The sequence below is a fragment of the Lissotriton vulgaris genome, chromosome 2_1 (assembly GCF_964263255.1).
Source record: "Lissotriton vulgaris chromosome 2_1, aLisVul1.2, whole genome shotgun sequence".
Taxonomy (NCBI): domain Eukaryota; kingdom Metazoa; phylum Chordata; class Amphibia; order Caudata; family Salamandridae; genus Lissotriton; species Lissotriton vulgaris.
In genome coordinates, this window is record NC_141687.1 from 1,725,511,322 (window position 1) to 1,725,532,808 (window position 21,487).

Below are 21,487 nucleotides of genomic sequence, written 5' to 3' on the forward strand. Positions count from 1 at the left end.
ACGTTGTGCTCCGGACATTGTTCTTCTGCAGGAAACTCATCTTGTTGGTAACACATGTAAAGCTCTGAATAGGAAGGGGTTTAAAATGGTGGCCCACTCTGGGTTCTCTACGGGGTCCTGAGGGGTGGGTGTCATGGTGCGCATGTCTCTTCCCCTGGAGGTGGAGTCCACGCTGGTGGATGATAGAGGCCGCTATGTAGCCGTGGTGAGCAGATGGGAGGGGCGTACTCTGGTTCTGGTTTCGGTTTATGTTCCCCCGGGACTGCAGGCGGCCACCTTTCAAGACCTTGGCGGCGCCATTTTGGGCTATTGATACTGGGTGGGGATTTTAACTCTGTGGTTTCAGGCACCTTGGATCGTTTCCCGTCCAGAGATCTTCGCAGCGCGCATTCATGGCTCCCGGATTTCATGAATACCATGAGCTTCATTGATTGCTGGCGAATTTTACATCCCGCCCAGTGACAGTACACCTTCCACTCCGGGGCTCATGGTAGTCTCTCTCGTATTGACTGCATTCTGACTCCCTCGGCCCAGGCGCAGTCTGTCTCCAGTGCCCGCCTTGTGGCCAGGGGTATCTCGGACCACTCTCCGATTTGGGTGGCATTTGACTTTGGCATTTTGGCAACGACCAGAGTGGCGCCGATCAACCCCTGGTATTTTCGCAACCCCAAGACCCGAGACCTCCTAGCTAAGTCTATCGAGCTGTATTTCGCTGAAAATACGGGTTCGGTCACGTCGGCCGTTTCCCTTTGGGAGGCCTTCAAGACTGTCCTTAGGGGTGAAGCTTTCTCCCTGATAGCCAAAGCGCGCAGACGACGGGATGAGGATTTGGTGCGGTTGGAGTCGCATATCATGGACCTGAACGCCCAGTTGGCACTGGGGCCGACACCAGAGCTGCTCCATGCTCTCTCCCTGAAGCAGTCGGAGTACAGGGCCACTGCTACTGACGCGACCAGTCAGTTTCCGGTCCAGAGATCTAGAATACAGCGCCCTGTAATACATCCCGTCATTCATAAGCCAGCGATCCATTGCGTATCCTGGGTTAACCGCCGGTCCATAGAAGCCATGATTAATGGCCGCTAGTTGAGACGCCCAATACTAGCGGCGTATGTCAGGCAAGGCAATCTCATCGTCGTACCACGGAATGGTCAATTTGACAATAGAAATGCGCGGTCTGCCATCCCACAACAATGCGCGCTGCAGGCTCTCTACCTCCCCGAAGTACTTAGACGGAACTGGGTCTTGCGTGTTCTGAAGTGCATAGAGGAACCTCGGCAGGGACATCATTTTGAACAGCGCTGCGCGACCCAACAGGGACAGCGGCAGTCTCTTCCAACCCTCCACGTCATGCTGCAGACGTGCCAGAGGGGGGAGCAAGTTGTTCACGTACCGTGTTCGGGCATCCGTTGAAATGTAGATGCCCAGGTACTTGAAGCCCTGTTGCGAGACCTGTATAGCACAACCTCTAGGGAGACGGGGAGTGTCCCCACACAGCACGTAGAGGTAGGACTTAAACCAATTGATGACCAGGCCCGAGTAACCACCAAAAGTACCCAGTATGTCAAAAGCCACAATTAAGGACCGACAGGGGGAGGTGAGATAAAGAAGAATGTCGCCCGCGTAGAGCGAGACTCGGTCTTCAAAGCCAGGCGACCATTTGATACCAGCAATATCAGGATGAATACGGATCCATGCGGCCAACGGCTCAAGTGCTAACGCAAAAAGGAGCGGTGACAGCGGGCAACCCTGTCTAGTACCTCTGCGTAAAGCGAAGGAGGCAGACAAACGGCCGTTCACCATCACGTTGGCCATCGGGGAAGAGTAAAGGAGCCGAACCCAACTAATGTAGTCAGGGCCAAATCCAAATTTAGAAAGCACCGCCCAGAGGTAGTTCCACTCGAGCGAGTCAAATGCCATCGTCGCGTCAAGCGAGGCAAGCACAGTCGGTTCGCTAAGCAAGTGCGCCCGCGCCATTACTGCGTGGAGCCTGCGAAGATTAAGGGCTGTGTTTCGATGAGGAATGAAACCAGACTGGTTCGGATGGACCAAGTCCGCGATCACGCCCACGAGCCGATTGGCTAGTAACTTCACCAGGATTTTAGGCTCGGCATTTAACAAGGATATAGGATGGTACGACCTACAAAGGTCCCGGGGCTTCCCCTCCTTGTGGATGACCACTATGGTGGCCAAGCGTTGATCAAGCGGGATTTCACCAGCGTCACGGGCTGCCAGAAACATATTCCGCAGGGGTGCAGCAACGGTGTCCGCCTTGATTTTGTACAGCTCCACCGGGATGCCATTGGGCCCCGGTGCCTTCCCGGAATTCAGCGACTTTATTGCCAACGCAACTTTGTCTACCGTTATGCCGCGGTCCATATCATCCCGCTCCACCTCAGACAGACAGGGAAGCTCAACCTCCTCCAAGAAAGAGGCCGAGTCCGATTCGGACAGAGCGGAGACAGAAGTATAGACCGTCTCAAAGTAGTCGGCAAACGCCGCAGCAATAGCAGTAGGGTCAGTAAGGACCAGGCCGTCCTCTCCCAGAATCTCAGGCACCACTCGGGAAGCCAATTCCTTCTTGTCCAACCAGGCAAGAAGCTTGTCCGCCTTGTCTCCGGCGTCATAGATCCTCCCTTGCTGGTGCACTTATGGAGGGCGGTGACAAAGTCTCTGGGTTGGCAGGGCAGGCTCACCATGGCTACTCCCCTTTATGATTCCGACTTACTGGGGAGACTGTGGCACTCTAAGGGGTTTGACCGGTGGGACCTCATTGGCATTTCCAAGGTCGCAGATGTGATGTCCAGGGGGAAAATTAAATTGTTCACTGATTTACAGGCCGAGTTTCAATTGGGGGCCACGGAGTACTTCCGATATGCACAACTGCGACATGCACTCACATCTTCCTTGCCTGTAGGTGACAAGGTTCCCGAATCTTCCCCGCTTGAGGACAGGGTGTTGGACGGCCATATGCCGGATAGTGCCATTTCCCTGACCTACAAGAAACTCATAAATGTACGGACAGACCTGCTGGTGAAAGTGCGAGACCTCTGGGTGAATGACGGGATTGAGATGGATGACGAGGAATGGCAGTCAGCGGTCTCCTCCCCCAAGGAGGTAGCCATCTCTGCCAGGTTGCGATTGGTTCAGTTGAAAGTGCTCCACAGAGTGTATGTGACGGGCCCCAGGTTGATTCGTATGGGGCTCTTCCAGGATGGCCTTTGCAGGAGAGGGTGTGGTGCATCGGCCACCTTCATGCATACAATTTGGGAGTGTCACGTCATTGCCTCCTATTGGGAGCGAGTGCATGCGGTTATGAGAGTTGTGACTGGTGTGACTCTGCATGCGGAGGCTCGACGCTGCCTGCTGAACGTGTGGGGTTCGACTGATTACAATACTGCTCAGACCCGTTGGGTCACCCTGGGTAATATGATTGCCAAGAGGGACATCGCCCAGAGGTGGGGTGCTCCGACCCCCCCCACTGTTAGTCTTTGGAAGACCAATATGGATTGGTGCATGCTCCGGGAGAAAACTGTTTACATGGCCCGGGGTAAACCCAAGATGTGGGGCTTGATCTGGAGTGCCTGGAATTCATATAGAGGAGACATCTGTGTACCCCCAGAGACAATTCAACCGGAGGTCCGCCATCTCCGTAGTTTCCCCCTCCCCAGGTTTCACGTGACTTATCCTGATTTCCTGCTCCCCGTTCACATGTTTGCTTTATGATTTGGTACCTTTATGATGTTGTCTACCCCGCCTCTCCCCTGGAACATGTGCCTTACCGCTTTTTATGCTCCTTTGCCTTGACATCTTCTTTCCCCTTTCTCTCTCTCTCTTTCTCTCTCTCTTTTCTTGTTCCCGTTGGTTCCTCTTGCTTTTGAGATTCTTTAATATCCATAAAATTAAACCTGACTACTCCTTTTTCTGTTTTGTACATGTTTTCGAACTGATTCATAATGCTGCCTGGCCTCCGGGATGTACGGCTGAATAGAGGTGTACTTGTATTAGTAAACAAAGGTTTTACAAAAAAAAAAAAGTAAAGTGGCGGGGCCCGACCAGCTCCCTGTAGAGTTTTTTCAGACATTCTGGGGAATACTCAGGCAGGATCTTCTGGATACAATCTAACAAGCTCAGAGTGGGGTATCGATACCAGCATCCTGGGCTGGGGCAGACATTGTAGTGATTTTAAAGAAAGGTAAGCCACCCGATGAACCAGGGTCATATAGACCAATAACTCTGATGAATGCGGATACTAAAATATTCTCTAAATTATTGGCCTTGAGATTTGCTAAAATGATTGGGAAGTTGGTTAGTATCAATCAGCATGGGTTCATACCCGGGAGAGGCACAACCCCCCATATAAGGAAAGTCATCACCCTGTTCGACGCCATGGAGATCCCAGGGGACCCGATGGCAACAATGTTACTGGATGCTAAGAAAGCATTTGATCGGGTCTCCTGGGATTATTTATGGGTTATTTTAGAAAGAGCTGATTGTGGAGCAGGCTTTATTGCAGCAATGAAAGTTTTATACACAACGGCTAGGGTACGGGTCAATGCAGGATACACTCTCCCACTACAAATTACACGGGGGACACAGCAGGGATGTCCGTGCTCACCGCTTCTGTTTCCCTTATATATGGATCCCTACATACGTAAAATGGAAGCAAATAATAATATCCCCCCAATTAAGACCCATAGGGGGGATTGCAAAGTACTGGCATATGCAGATGATGTGGCGATAGTCACCTCAGATCCCACAGGAGCCATAAGGGAAGTGGAGGCTGAGGCGATACAGTTTGGCCAGGTATCAGGTTATGCCCTGAACACTTCTAAAACTCAAATCATACAAAACACCAAGGCAGGCTCTAATGCTCCAAGGGTAGTGGTAGCAGGTACATATTATGGGGTTATAATTACGTCAGAACTAGACAAACTGGTGGAATTGAATATAGCACCAATAATTGGTAAAACTAAAAGAGAACTAGATAGATTGAATAATCTACATCTGTCAATAGTGGGGCGGGTAAATATTATTAAAATGGTATTTTTGCCGAAATGTTTGTACATTTTTAGGGCGATTCCACTGTTATTCGAGGCAAAATGGTTTAAGATCTGGGAGCACATGATAAATAGGTTTATATGGGCACATGGAAAGACAAGAAGAGCATTGAGATAAATGGAGTTACCTAGGGAGAGAGGTGGGTGGGCTGTACCGGACCTTAAATTATATTACTGGGCGGCCGCATAGCAATATATGGCTGGGCTATTGGGAGGGGCAGAAGCGGAAGGACAGGACCCATTGGGAACGGTTGCCATCTATGCACTGTTTTTGAATGCCGAAGCAGAGAACGTATTTTTGAAACAAACTGATTCTTCTTACTATAAAAGAGCAAAATTTAAGACCGTACTGGCAGCCTATAATATCTGGAAGGCCTTTACAAAAAGATTTGGATTAGGGAAATATAATAGGTATTCTAGGGTGCCAGACAATGCGACACTTCCACGTGAAATTTTTTCATACACCGTGTTTGCTGAATGGAGCAGGTGGGGGATAAGTAAATTGGGAGATATAATCGGGACTCAGGGAATGCTGCAATTTTCTGAAATGCGAGTAAAATATGATTTGGATCAGAGACATTTTTTAAAGTTTTTGCAAGTTAGGAGTTTTATGGCGGCAAAGAAAGGATGCCCGAACGGATTTAACACAAATGCAGTATTGGACCTTATAAAGGGAGGAGTAGGGGGTACAATTAAAAATGTGTATGCTGAACTGACTAAAAATAAAGTAGATGACCTGGAGAAACAAGAACAGAAATAGGCACATAAGTTGGGTATAGCTAAAGAAACATTTCAACTGTCCCTAAATTGGGAGCAGTATATCCTTTGCTCAGCCCCACTTAAGACGCAACATTTTAAAACTCTTTACTCATATTACACCCCGGCAAGGATAGCACAGTGGGGGGGGAAGCACGGGAGTTACTTGTCCCAGGTGCAGCGCAGACCAAGCTGATATTGTGCACATGTTTGCATCCTGCATCCATTTACAAACGATCCGGGAAGAAATTGAGATATTTCTTAAAAGATCCTTAGGAATAGAACTGAAACTTACACCCCAAATTATCATCTTTGGGTTAGTAGATGCAGGACTTCAACTGGACTATAGCTACTTTTTGTTTGTCGCTATGGCGATATTACGGTTAGCAATTGCATCAGCCTGGCTGGATAAAACACCTCCAACTTATCAGGAATGGTTAGGTAGACTTTTGTCAGCCTACAGTCTAGAAAAGGCAATATACGCTAGGAAAGGGAGAAGAGGGAAAAAGTTAGGATTAAAATTTGGGCCCCGGTGACGAATTGGAGGGATCAAGAATCTGAGTCTACCTCATAAATAGAGATGGTGAGGTAGAGGTCACTATATGTAACACTGACCCTGATTGATGTGACTTTTTGCTCGTCTTTGTTATTGTATTTTGCTTTATTTGTGCTACTGTCTGGTTTTTGCTTCGTCATATAAGTGACTCTTGGATAAGTGATAGTACAGTAGAACTGCTATATAATAACTTATGTTTTCTTTTTATGTTTGGGCCTTTTGCTTCTGTATTTCGAATTATTTATGAATGTAAAAATGTAACTAGTAGCACATGCCTTGTACCGGGGGAAAAAAGGGGGGAACAACTTTTCAATAAAAAGGAAAAAAAATGACTGTTCCACTACTTTAAAAAAATTAACTAGCTAATATTTCAAATAGATATATGAAAAGAACATTTTATGAATGTAAACTTCATGCAAATTTTCTACAGATCAAAGGGTTGATCTTATGGATTGGTCAAATTGACATTTTAAAACCAGAGGTACAATTGTTTTATGAATTTTAAAAAGAGCAGTTTTTCAATGAGTAAACAAGTTCTGCCCTAAATGTTATAATGATTGAAATGTATCATTTGATGAGAAAGAATAAGAGATGACTTTGAATCACAGCCTTATATTATCCCTAACATCCCACCTCAGTCTCTTCAGAAATGCTGATCACTCATCCATTCCTTGTCTTTCCATACACATGTGCCAGGCATTACATGACACTTAAAACAGGTTTATCTAGTAAACAATGTGACCATTCCTGGCTAAACAATTTAGCTCTTGTAAATGACTGCTGCTCCCAATTATCACAAGACCTTATAACCTGGCACCCTTGAGCTTGTGCACAGAGGCAGCGAACACCACCATCATTCTGCATGAATAGAATTTCATCTGATACAAAGTAATATGTCTGATTTCCACAAGCATTTTTCTTATATTTCAAGCTCAAAAAATCTAAAACACCTCTGTTTTCAAAACATACTCATATTTATTTATTTATTTATTATGCAATTTGTAACGCGCAAACTAAACCCGAAGGTGTCAAGGCGCCTATCAAAAAGATCAGAAATTGCAGACCACCACTACAGGTATGCGCGTACAAAGAGGTGGGTCTTTAAGGCAGATCTAAAAGCTTGGAGAGTGGGGAGAGACCTTACTTCAAGAGGGAGAGCATTCCATCATTTTGGGGCCAGATTGGAAAAGGCCTTACCCCCCACTCATATCAGTATCTCTAAAGATTGTTCTACCTCAGAGTGTTGCACTTTGGGATTCCATAAATTGGAGGGCAAAGTGTGGCAGCAGAAAGTGGGCAAAGACATGACAGCGTATGTTAGTCAACCTGTACATTCATTTTTTAAAAGCTCAGCTGCAAAGATATTGCTAAAAAGGACAATTGTGACAGTTCATATGTTGTGCCTTACTTAAATGGTCACAAACAGTATGCGATTTTCAGGATATTTCATTAACAGTAAAATAACTTTAGTGGTCACTGCCCTTGCTGGAGTGTTTTACATGTTGTCTAGTCACAGTTTTGACTGTTCATAAAGTAGCAGAGAAGGTTATTCTTGCTACAAACCACAAAGTGTAACATGCAGATCACAGATTTGCATTGTATGCAGATAGCTTAATGGGTAACTATTTTAGTCACAGTTATCCTTTTGTTACCTGTAGTTGTTAGGTTACTGTCGTACTGCGCCCTCTCTCCAAGGCTTTTGTTGGCGCTAGGACACTGCACTTTACCAGGGCTAACCAGTATTAAATTGCTTGTGCTCTCCTCTTAAAACATGGTAAAATTGGCTTACACCTGATTGGCATATTTAATCTACTTTGTTGAGCGGTATACCACTTACCCAGGGCCTGTAATTTAAATGCTACAAGTCGGCCTCCAGCACTTATTGTGCCACCCCTTAAGTAGGCCCCTTAAAGCATGTCCTAGGCCTGCCATTGCAGACTGAATGCAGTTTTAAACTGCCAGTTCAACTTGGCAACATAACCCCTTTACCAAACCTTAAACTTCCCTTTTGTTGCATACACGCACCCCTTTAGTAGGCCCTAGGTAAACCCTAGGTCATGGTACATTTTAATTAAAAGGTTGACATGTACTTTTAAGTTTGACATGTACTGGTAGTGAAAAACGTCAGTACTGTGGGGCCTGCCTCTCCCTTAGGATAACACTGGGTTGCCTTATTACATTTAATAATCACTAACATTTCATTGGCAACAGGTAAATATTTCGTATTTGATGTCTGAGAAATTGTAATAAAAAATCCTCTTTAATGGTAAAGTTGGTTTTTAAGACACAATTTCAAAAATACCACTTTTAGAAAGCTCGACGGGTAAACGTGCTTACAAGGGTTTTATTTATTACAAATGTTTTGACTAATATTTCTTGTTTTCTTAGTGTCTAATCATAACATCCCAAAAAATTCTCAATAAATATAAAGATTCTTCTGTGTAAATACATTTCAACAGCCGGGCGTATCTCTTCTGTTTTTATCAAAACACATGAAATGCATAAAAGTAGGGGTTCACAACACAAATCATCAAATACATTGATAACAGGTTCTTGGATTATCATCCATGACTGTTTTCTAGTTATCAATGTATGTATACCCATTTCTTCATATGTCACATACGGAATATGCCCTTCACTTAGGAGCTAAAACTCTGAAATCAAATCTAACAATAACTAAAGATAAATTTGGGTTAAATGTCGACCTTTCGGTCTCTGCTGTAATAAATCGGTGAGACTATCTTCAGGACTGAAAATTTATGTGAAGATCCAAGACCCTCTAGTTGGTAAGACAATAAAAGACTTTAAGTACTCAATTTCTGTAAATGAAATGCTGCTAGTGGGCCAGCAGCACTGATTGTGTCACTATCCTGAGTAGCCCTGAAAAGGTATCTCAGATCTGATACCGTAGTGTCTGTGCGCAGGTTTTACCTGTCATGTCGACCTGGCAAGTGCACCCACTTGCCAGGCCCTAACCTTCCCTTTTATTACATGTCAGACACCCCTATAGTAGGCCCAAGGTACCCCCTGGGCAGGGTGTAGTGTATGTGAAAGGTAGGACATGTACGTGTGTGTGGCACGTCTGATAGTGAAATACTTCCAATTTCGTTTTTCACTATTGAAAGGCTATCTTGCCCCATAGGATAGAACGGGAAGTACTTTGTAACATCTTACAAGTATTACTTCCCACTGGGGCAAGATGGAGTAAAAAAGTTTAGGCTCTCTGAACTCAGAATTTAACAACACATCTTTTAGTAAAGATGGTTTTTAAATTGTGTGTTTGGAAATGTGCTGGAACCAATTGGGAAATATGTAGATATTTTTCTAACGCCATTTCTAGTTGTAGTAGTCATGCTTGAGAGATACCACTGACTTCATTAAAAAAGTTGAGAGCCATACATTTGAAGATCAACTACATTGGATAACCACATTATACATGCAGATACCTCAGGATGAGGCTTTACAAGTGATAGAACTCTATTTGGAAAGCAGACTTAAACCCCACAGAGTACCAATGGAGTTTATCCTACAATTGTCCGAGGTAGCAATGAATAGGAACTATTTTAAATGTGAGGAATCCTATGCACCGACCTAAAGGACCACTATGGGTTGTCCCTTTGCCTCAGAGATGGCGGTTCTGTTCATGGCCCAGTACAAAGGGAGGTTAATTTTTAATAACAACCCATTTAAGAGCAACATCTTACATTGGCTTTGTTACATATCTGGTGCCTATGGCATGGCACAGAAGAGGATCTTGAATTGTTCCATAGCTGGCCCAATGCACAACACCATGAGGACATCAATTCAGCCTCAATAAAAACAAAACCACCTTGACCTTTTTGGACCATGAGGTATTCCCCCAAGGGAACAAACTCATAACCACATTGCACCGTAAATCCACTGACAAAAAACCAATCCTACATCACAAGAGTGCTCTTCCTCGCAATTTATAAGACAACCTTCCCTACGGGCAATTACGGCGAATCCACAGGAATTGCATCCGGAAAGAAGATTTTGAAAATTATGCCGCAATTTTGTGTGAACAAATGACGAACAGGGGCTATCCAAAGAAAACACCTAAGCACACTATCAAAAGAGCCTGGTTTACTCCTAGAGAGGCCCTCTTCAAAAAAAAGTTAAACCACCCCTTGTAAGAATGGGTTGTGTCTCCACATTTGGCCCTGACACCAATAAATTCCGGCAAATCATTTTGAAAAATTAGCATTTATTAGAAAATTTGGAATGTCCATTTGAGAAGCCTTTATTAGCCATGAAAAAAGAACACATGTATTGGGCCACACATAGTTAGAGCAGATCTATTTCCAGAGCGACAGAAGAGTGATCTACGCACTCAGTGGAAACTGAAACCGATGGAGGGGCATCATAAATGCGCCAATTGTTCTGCCTGTGAATCAACAGTTTAAGGTAAAAAATTCATTCACAACACCATTAAATGGAGGCACACAGAGTTCACCAACAGCAAGACAATAAATGTCATATATGCGGTTTTGTGTCCCTGTTTCAAAATGTATATTGGAAAAACAAACCAACAAATCAATCAACGGATTGTCCAGCACTGCTCTCGAATCAAAAAGAAAGTTTGACTGCACCCATGGTTGTGCACTACATCGAGCATTCACATAGTGAGAAAGACCTCAAGTGGACAGTGTTCTTTGGATTAAAAACAAAAAATAGGGCCTTAGACACAGATGCAACACTCTTGCACAAAGGAACCTATCTGATATTGAAATTCAAAAGCGACCTAACTGTATTGAACGAAATGACAGAATTATCCAGGGCATAAGATTACACGTTGTGTCATTGTAAACTACAGCATCCAGAATGCAATATAGTTGTGCCATAGATTCATCCTCATTCCATCCATCATTTGTTTGCTATAACATAGATTCATCCTACAGCATCATTGGTCATTTGTTTCTTCAAACAAACCATATTTTCCACAATTTGTTTTCTCAAAATGTGCTCCATTCGAAATGCCTGTGGCTGCCCTGTTTGGCTTACTTCTAAGCATGGGTGAATTTTGCGAATCTCGCGTTCGCGAATTTTGCGGATTTGCGAACTCACAATCCGCAAAATCCGTGAATTCTCGCGAATTTGCGGATTTTTTATTTTTTGTGTTCGCGCGGGTTTCTGCCAGGTCGCGAGGGTTTTTGTACAATTTCGCAAACGCGAACTTACCTGTCGGGTCGCAAGTTTTGCGAACTTGTTGTTTCTACGTGTCCAGCCTGTTTGGGACACTCTTCTTCATCACTGCCACCCTCTGTCACCACTGCCACTCTCTGGTTCACCCATGCCACCCTCTGGCTCACCCATGCCACCCTCTGTTTCATCACAGCACCCTCTGGTTGTCCAGTGTACATTATTGTGGCAAAGCAAAGCACACCTTCCCTGCCTCAAGTGACCTGAATTAATTTGGGGCTGATTAATGTGTCACAGAATATTTTTTTAGCTGGCACCTGCTTCCTTAGTGTTTCCTGATTAGTGATCTTTTGCACTTGCTAAGTGCTTTCATTGTTGCAAAATTAGTTACAACACCTGCCCTGCCCCAACTGACAATAATGAATAAGGGGCTGATTAATGTGTCACTGGATTTGAACTTCCAGCCTGGCTCCTGCTTGTCTCCCTTAGCTGTAATTCAGGACCTTTGTGGCATATGTGTAACTATTCTGAGCGTCAGAGCAGGGTCACATAATAGTTGCAATTAGGCAACTGAACTCTGGAGGGGCCCCTCAGGAAGCACTACAGGAAATGGCTACTAATGATGAGCTTGAACTTTTGAACCTGGTAAGTAGTTTCAGTTTTGCTAAGATCGTATTTCTGCAATTTAGCGCTTATTCGCGTGGCGCGAAGTTGAACTGGGAAGCCGCGAACTCACGCGAACAGTGCGAGCAAGCCATAAAATCCGCTGCTCGCGGATTTGCGAATTTTGCGGGAAATTCGCGAATCTCGCGGATTGCGAATTTACCGAAAATCCGCAAAATCCGCGAGCGGAACAGATTTTCAGCCCATACTTACTTACTTCCACTGAGAGACATGCATATTGAGTTCCGTCTCTTCAGTTTGGGATCATGTAAGCTTTAATGCTTGAAATGCCTGCTAACTTGATGCTCCTTGAATGAAAAATATATAGCATACTGAATCCTCTACTCATTTTTATTTCAGTCATGCGGAGACATCATGCCAAGCTTACATCCCTTAGTAAACATTGAGTCCACAGATGACAAGAGAAAAGATAAACTGCTCCTGCAGGTACAGGTTTCAACTTGCATTCGCTTGAAACCGTGCTTTACAAACCATTTCCAAATTGAAGGTGCCACATGCTTTTCTTTCGCAGACATGATTAAACAGCAGAGACTCGTCTTGCCCAATTCCAAAGTTGTAACAGAGAAATGAAGATGGTCATGGAAAGCTGTTCATTTGACTATTGAAGGAATGCACCAGATAAAGTATGTGCGCTGAAATAAAGATTTGCAGCCTGATTCATCATACTCCCGTTTTGCGAGGCCCTAATAGCGATTCATAGCGAATCGCTATTAAGGATTTGCAAAACGGGATTCATGTAGAAATTGCATGAAGAAATGCGATTCCTACATATTCCTTATTTGCGATTAGCAAATTGCTAATCACAAATAAGGAATACCTCGCCATTCATTCCTATGGGCCAAAAGGCCCATAGGAATAAATGGGGAGTATTCCTTATTTGCGATTAGCAATTTGCTAATCGCAAAAAAGATAGCGATTTGAAGGGTGCCAGGGGTGTCCAAAGGACACCCTGTAGCAACCCTCAAATGAAACTTTACACAGGTGTTGCACACACACATGTCCAAATGACATGTGTGTGTGTAACATGCAACTCAGAAAAATGCTTTTAAATGCATTTTTCTGAGTTTTCGCAATTTACCACGAGGTCTGACCTCACGGTGAATTGCGGCAAGAATTTGCGAATTCGCAAAATGAAATTGAATGTTGAATTGCATTTAAGGAATTTCAAATAGAGATTCCTTAAATGTAATTCCTCGCAAAATTGCGAGATCGCAATTAGCGATTTTTACATTTGGGATGCTGAATCCCAAATGCAAAAATTGCTCTCGCAAAGGGCCAGATTCTCAGAATCTGGCCCTTTGCGAGCGCTATTTTCTTTGATGAATCGGGCGGTAACTGTTTCTGTAGGTGCTTGCCTGTATATTTTACAAAACACATATTATTAAATGGTTTATGCGCTTATCGCCTTTTAGAGATGTGATTAGCAGCAACCTTCGGTGCTATCCTAAAGCTAAACTCTAAAAATAAAGATAACGAAAAGCTGAACATTTGATAGGCCAGCAATTTCGGAAGGTATGCCCTCAATAAATTACTCGTTTTGAAAAAAATATTCGTGGCCGCTAGTATACATGGTATTATGAGTGCGTCTGCTTTAATTTTCTGAAGTGATTAAATCCCTGAGCAAAATATTGTTTCATGGATAAGAAAGAGAGGAGTCAAGCATCAGCTTAATAAATTACAGCAATAAAGGTACATGCCTTTTTTTATTACCATTGGCTCATAGTTGATTTGACTCGTTCTGCTAACTTAGAAACTAAAAAGCACATATAATGTATGTTTCGCACAGCTCCTGATTTAAATACTCCCCACACGGTGGAGTGGTGTGGCTCACTGTTTAGAGGCGGCAGATCCGGGAGCAGAGGATGGCCTGGGACCAGGGTTCAATTCCTGATGCGGCAGGGTTGTGGACCAGAGTCAGTGGACTCGATAATTCTCACCAACGGACTCGATAATTCTCACCTCGGTGCCTACTCTAACCAGGGATCACACTCGGCAACTCTGGGCATTAGCTTGCCTCATCTCCACAACAGCCCCCCCACATACGCCAGGGATGCCTAGTTTCACCTTGGAGATACCCAGTAGGGACCATCTCACAGGGTAAGCCAGGACGGGTTCCAAAGCAGTCTACTGAGCAGAGATACTCCTTCGGGAGTTGATTCTAGCGAACCCACAATTAATGGTTCATAAGGGACTTCACTGATGGCATAAAGCGACACCCATCAGGTAAATATTAGGAACAACCGTGAGGCTTAACTCATTTTGTTATATAATCAGTTCACTAATAGGGAGGCCCCTAAATATTCAATGTCCTTTTTTTGTAGACCACACCATCTCATTCAAATACAAAGCCCTGATGAGAGCCCCAGGAGTTGACAAGAGTCTTGAAAGGCGTCTGCATATTGGAATCACATTGCGGAAAAGCCATATGGTGGCTACTTTCAGCTAGAGAGAATTATAAAGTTAATTTAAGCCTGACTGTTTTCATTTTTGTTCCCACATCCTTCTTTTATGACGAAAGGTATGTCATTTGAACCGTTTGCCCCTTTTTGTGAATTAAGATTGGTGTATACAAATTTGTTTTGTTTCACATGTTGGAATGTTAAATGTATATACATGTTGTTGTTTGTATTAGTATTGTATATTGACTCTTGAATAAATAAGGGTTTGTTTGTATCAGACTATTTGGGAAAAATTGAAAACGATTTATAAAATGAGATATTAAAAGGAGGTTAAAAACATAACCAGATCTAGTTGGATTGATTCCAGTGATCATTGCTTCAACAGCTAAGCAGTTAAATCAAGGAATAGCAGCGTCCACTTTTGTGCACTTCTTTAAGAAAGAAGGCATTTTCTTGTTTAACCATTCTGTGTGCCTCTGCCTGTTAGTGTATTGACTGTCTGGTTTTGGAGTGGCAGGGGCTGGGGATGTGCATTCACTGTAGACAGACACTGGGGTGGAGTTGAGGTACGCCTGGCCATTCCTGGATGACTCAGAATTGAGCTGCATTTGAAGTAGTGGGAGGATATTTCCTTGGACCTGAATAGGGCCGGTCTTCCTTGCACAATGCTGTCTCCACCCCCTGTGGTCATACTGCACCAGTGAGGACAGAACTGGTTTGGACTGGGCTCAGAGAACCTTGCAGAAAGAGAAAAAGACAAAATGGAGTGTAAGTAGTAGACTTTAAACCCCAGAACTTTAGAGAACTTCTGGACTCAAGAGGAACCTTTGCCAAGGAGAAGAGCTGAAGAGCTGTGAGGAGGAGTACTGCCCCTCTGCTGTTTGCTGTGTGAAGTTGGCCTGCAGTTGCTGTTCATTCCAAGGAGAGGACAAAGACTGGAACTATGCTTTAATCCTGCTTGAAGAACATCTCTAAGGGACTGTGTGTGATGGCCTCCTCTTCTGAAGTCTCAGGGGCATAAAGATTTCACCCCCAGCTCCCCAGAACTCTGCTGCTTAGAGGTCTAACCTGTCAGGAGATGCCTGTTCCAATTCTAGGTCTCTGGAGGTTGTTCATACTGTTGGGAGCTGGAAGAAACCTAAAGAACTGAAGAAATCGATGCAGCGCTCTACTTGCAGCTCTTTTTCTGATGCAGCACCACGGTGCGAGAAGAATCTCTGTGCAACAATGCGCCACTGCTGAACCGACACATCGCCATCACCACTACAAGGACCAATGCATTGAGGGATCGCGACTGAAGAAACAGACACAGCGCCGCTCATCGTCTTGGAGTCAACGCGTCACTTCCCCCTACAGACTGGAATCGACGCATCACTTCTCCACTGTGCAGCAGAACTGTTGCATCGCCTCCTCATGGTTTCAGGAACTCATGCTTCTCTTTGTTGCTCGACGAGTCCCATCTCTGCAGCTGTTTGGCCTTGTAAATTTTGAGGCATCTATAAATACTTTGTGATAAATCACGCATCCATGGGTTTCTATGGAACCAATTGCTTGAAAACTTTGAAAATTAATATTCTTATTGAGTGTTGGCGTTGAACTCTGCTCCACCAGCAGAGTTTTGCCAACTCCGCACTCCACTGGGAAAGCGGAGTACGGCCAAAAACTCTGATTCCTACGTGGCGGAGTTTACTTTGCCCCCAACGCCCAGCCCAAGTTTTGTGCAGAACGCTTGCAGCAATGAACATGTTCAACTGTCTCTACTTCAGGCGGCGAAGGCCAAATCAGACACTAGGCCAATAGATTGCACTAAATTAAATAGGGGGAAAATGTATCTTGTATCCCAGGTCTTTGTCTCCAGATGGGAAGGATATTTATTTCCTCACAAAAGCGGTATAGGGAGCACCCTTGTCATGATTGCTCCAGGATAAGTGTTCATAATCACAAGAGAAGAAATTATGCTTTACTACTAATCAATACTGCTATTGTGCAAAATAAATTATCCCTTGGCTACTGAATTCAACTGATGCCTTTTTAGCTATCGAATGTGGACAGACAGCTCTTTCACTATGTGCATTTGTATTCATCCTACAAACTGTCAGGTAATCCTGTGTTGCTTTGCTTGGAAAGGTTACTTTTTGCCCTGGTACACATGTGCTCATTTTATTTTTCAATTTTCGCCTGTGAAATTCTATGCTTCCCTCTAGCAGCGCATAAATAAAGACATCTGTGTATTCGGAATTTCTAAAAAAAAGGAACAATTTGTCATCCCTTTGTTTATGTGAGCCCTTTGATTTCATCTTTCCCTTCATTCCAGACACACAGCTGTGTACCTCAGAGACTGTCCCTTCCAATACAAAAAACTTGCTGTCAAAAGCTTTAACCAAGGTAGAATCATTTTAAACTACCATTGGATGTTTATTTTTTGCTTTTCTAGCTCAACCCATAGATGGCGGCATTTCAATTTAAATATTTTTGTTCTATAAAGTATTCTTGTTTAAAATAGGAATTTAGAGACTATGGGCCATATGTATCAAGCAAATTCGCATTCGCAAAAGCCGAAATTCGCAGAATTTTGGCATTTGCGAATGCAAATTTGCTAAATGGTATGTATTAAGGAAATTCTGGAGCAAAATAAGGAATCACAAAATTTGCGATTCCCTATTTTGCAATTGCATTTAGGAATCGCAAATTTTGCGATTCCTTAAATGCAATGTATGAAGTAAAAAAAATTTGCAAATTGTCCTTAAGGAATCGCAAATTACCACCAGTTGCGAATTCTTTGAAAAATGCACATTTTTGCATTTTTCAAAGTGCCATGTGACGCACACACATGCCCTTAGGGCATGTATGTGCCCCACATGTGCACCCATGCTTATTTCAGGGGTGCAACAGGGTGTCCTTTGGACACCCCTGCACCCTTGAAATTATTCTCAAATTGCGATTCTCAAATTGTGAATCGCAAATTGAGAATAACTTCCCATCCATTCCTACGGGCCTCCTGGCCCATAGAAATGAATGGGAAAGTATTCTTTAATTACGATTTGCTATTTGTGAATCGCAATTAAGGAATATTAAGAATTTGCAAAAAAATTGCGAATTTGTACATACATCCCAATTTGCGATCCTGAAATAGCGATTTCTAAAAAATCGCTATTTCAGAATCGCAAATCAGGTTGATGATACATATGGCCCAAAGGGCCATCTGTATGAAGCTAAAATGGTTTTGCAAACGCCAAAATTCACAGAATTTTGGCGTTTGCGAACTCATTTTTGCTAAATGGTAAAATTGAGTGCCAAATAAGGAATCGCAAAATTTGTGATTCCTTATTTTGCATTGCATTTAAGGAATTGCAAATTTTGCGGTTCCTCAAATGCATTAAAAATGCTAATTGGCCTTAAGGAATTGCAAATTACCACCAACTTCAAGTTGATAGTAATTTGCGAATTCCTTGAAAAATTCACTTTTTTGCATTTTTCAAAGTGCAATGTGAAGCACATACATGCCCTTAGGGCATGTATGTGTGCCACATGTGCACCCATGCTAATTTCAGGGGTGGACACCCCTGCACCCTTGAAATTATTCTCAATTTGCGATTTTCAAATTGCGAATCGCAAAATGAGAATACCTTCCCATTTATTCCTATTGGCCTCCTGGCCCATAGTAATGAATGGGAAATTATTCCTTAATTGCGATTCGCAATTTGCTAATCGCAATTAAGGAATTTTAAGAAGTCGCATAAAAAATTCGATTTTCTACATACATACCAATTGGCAAATCTCAAATAACGATTTCTAAAAAATCGCTATTTGAGATTTGCAAATCTGGATGTTGATTCATAGGGCCCCATACTTTCTGTACGCTTCGCACATTCATCACCAGTCTTTTATTTTCTCACGCAACTCAAAACCCGATGGCCATTTTAATAGAATGCCCGACACAAATATAGCTGAATCAAAGCAAATAGTCTTTTGATGCAAGGACAGTAAATTTTTTTGATAGCCAATTCCAAAGAACAACAAGCCACACGAGGAAAACCTATGATTTCTGCATTGGAAATAGAAGGAGCAATTACAAGGCGATAGTGTAAACTTAGCATGTTTTTTGACAGAGGTCTGTGCCAGCTGCAGTGCTCTTTTAGATCAAAGGGAAAAAAAAGACAAACCTTACCAGCTCTCCCGGGAGTGTCACAAGCCCACCGCTGCCCCTAGGCATCTTTTCCACAGGATTGGAAGTGCCTCTCTTTCAGTTTGTGCCCTCTGCTGGAGAAATCTACAAGCCAGCCATATTCCAGCTAGAGCGCCAAGCGTCGCACTGCATGCCAGGACAGATCAAGATGCGGTGAAGGACTTAACACACTACCTCTTTGATAGGGTAGCTTCTAGTTGCACTTGCCACCCATAATCAGAACAAGCCGCTCAGCCCAAGGTACAGAGATCATGCTGACGAGTGGTCACACTGAAGAGAACCCCAAGGAGTGTTCAGGTACATACGTGTGTGAGTGCAGCAGGCGTGTGACGGCTAGAAGACGTCACAGTGGAGCTGATGAATGCATGTAAGAGGCACTGAGAACCGTATTTAGAGCAGAGCGGAACTCCGCAGAATTCCACAGAGTTTTTATGCAACTCAGCGGAATTTCGCATAGCGCAACTCTGCAAACTTCACCCACCCTTCATACTTATTACATGTATGTTGGATTTTTGTTGTTTTAGTCTTGTTGAGTTGAGATAAAGATACTTTATTTTTCCTAAACTGTTGTGGTATTATCACTGTATTACTGTGTGTTTTGAGTACAAATACTTTACACATTGCCTTTGGGATAAGTCTGTCCGATCGTGTCAAGCTACCCAGGGGCTGAGCAGGTGTTATCTAAAGTGTGTATCCCCCTTAACCTACCTAGAAGCAAGGGTCCCTATTTGGGCAAAGGTACCTACCTAGCCAACTAGAGACACCCATTTCTTACACCCTGCCTTTGCACAAAGGACTTTTCACCCCTGCATTGTGCATGTAGCTAGCTTGAAGCCAGGGTAAGTGAGTCAGGAAACAGCAAATACTTCAAAGTTGATTCACTGAAAACTTCTCCAACTTCAAAGAAGGCACAATGTATAAAAATATGACCCTCAGACCCACTATTCAGTTCACTTTCTGGACCTGTGATAGGTTTCTCGTTGGACTGTCTGCTGCTGTAGACGTCTGTTTGCATCACAAGACTGCTTTACTGCAAGGAGCCTACCTTGGCCTATCAGGGGCCTGCACTGCTGCTTGAGTCCTGTTTCATCACTTGAAACCAAGACTTACAGAATGACTCACACATTTAAATGTAAGAGACTAAAGAAACGGCCTCCAAATCATAGTTCTCTTAAGAACTTGTGAAATGATAACAAACTGAGTTCCTAGGTTTCTCTCCATTGCTTTGGCATCAAGGTGTTAGGCTCCAGCTGGCTCCCAGCCAGGATGAGACTCCAATAAAAAGAGGGCTGGTCACTCACTAGGTGAGGCCTTTGTGTTGCACTAAGCTGAATCTAAATATAAGAAAGCCCCTTCATTCCCTGTAGGTCATACTAGCAGAAATTCAGTGCATTTCACCGGGGCTGTGAACAGTCTGAGATCCTGCTCAATAATAGCTGCAGGATCCAGGTGAATCTTCCTCAAACTCTGCACTGCTGCTTCATAATTTGTTGCTTTCAGCACACACCCCAGTTCGAAACTACTTTACATCACAAACAGTTTCAGTAGTAAATTACGGTGTTTTGGTTAAAGCTAGGGATCAGTATTGTTACTCTTGTTTAAAGCAATTGATTTCTGTAGCACCCCTGAGGTACACAACAACCCAGTCATAATTAAAACTCATTAATATTAAAACTCCAGCCTTAAAGGCACTGAATGCACTGGTCAGAGGTTTATGGTTGAATTAGAAAGTCCTGAAGAGACAAAGCCCCTATTGATAACTGCCTGAAGAGCTGAAGTGTTGCTGTCTAGGAAAGGGTCGGGTCAGATGATGTAAATCGTACGTTCTTATATAGCGCCTTTCACCGTAAGGTCTCAAGGCACTTACTTTGGGAACCCATCCTGACTTTTCCCTGCGAGATAGCCCCTAGTGGGCATCCCCAAGGTGAAAGCCAGGCATCCCATCGCAGTGGGGCCGTAGTGGAGATTAAGCAAGCTATTGCCCAGAGTTGCAGAGTGTGAACCCATGATTCGAGTAGGCACCGAGGCGAGAATTATCGAGTCCGTGGACATTTTGAGCTCAAGACCCTGCCGCGTCGGGGATTGAACTCTGGTCCCAGGTCTGACCTCTGCATACAGGTCTGCCTCCTCTAACCAGTGAGTAGGTGTGGGCGGAAAATCCGTTACGCTCGCGGATTTTGCGGATTTTTGGGAAATTCGCAATCCGCGAGATTTGCGAATTTCCCGCAAAATCCGCAAATTCGCACGCAGCGGATTTTTTGGGCGGCGCGCGGCGTTGGTGATACAATTTTTGCGGCGCGCGGCGTTTATCATCGTTTGCCGAGTTGTTTTTTTCGATAGTTTGCGAGTGCTGCGCCATTTTGGATCTTGCTGTGTGATCCCGTGGGAATTGGCGAGCGCGATTACGTCATCGCGGCTTGCCAGCGATAGTTTGTCAACGCGAGTACGGCGAGATCACGTCTCGCGGTACTTCGCAATTGCGAGATTTGAGATGCGGCGAGCGAAAATATAAATTTGCAATTCTGCACAAGAAATCCACCAGCAAGCAGCATAAACCTTCTAGAAATGATGATTTTTATCTGAATAACTCCTTAGTTTGACATTTGCCTGCACTTTTTTAGCGAGGAGTCCATTTTGGGGAGGGGGGCAGGGGGGTGGGAGGAAGGAAGTGCCCCACAGTCTTCAACTT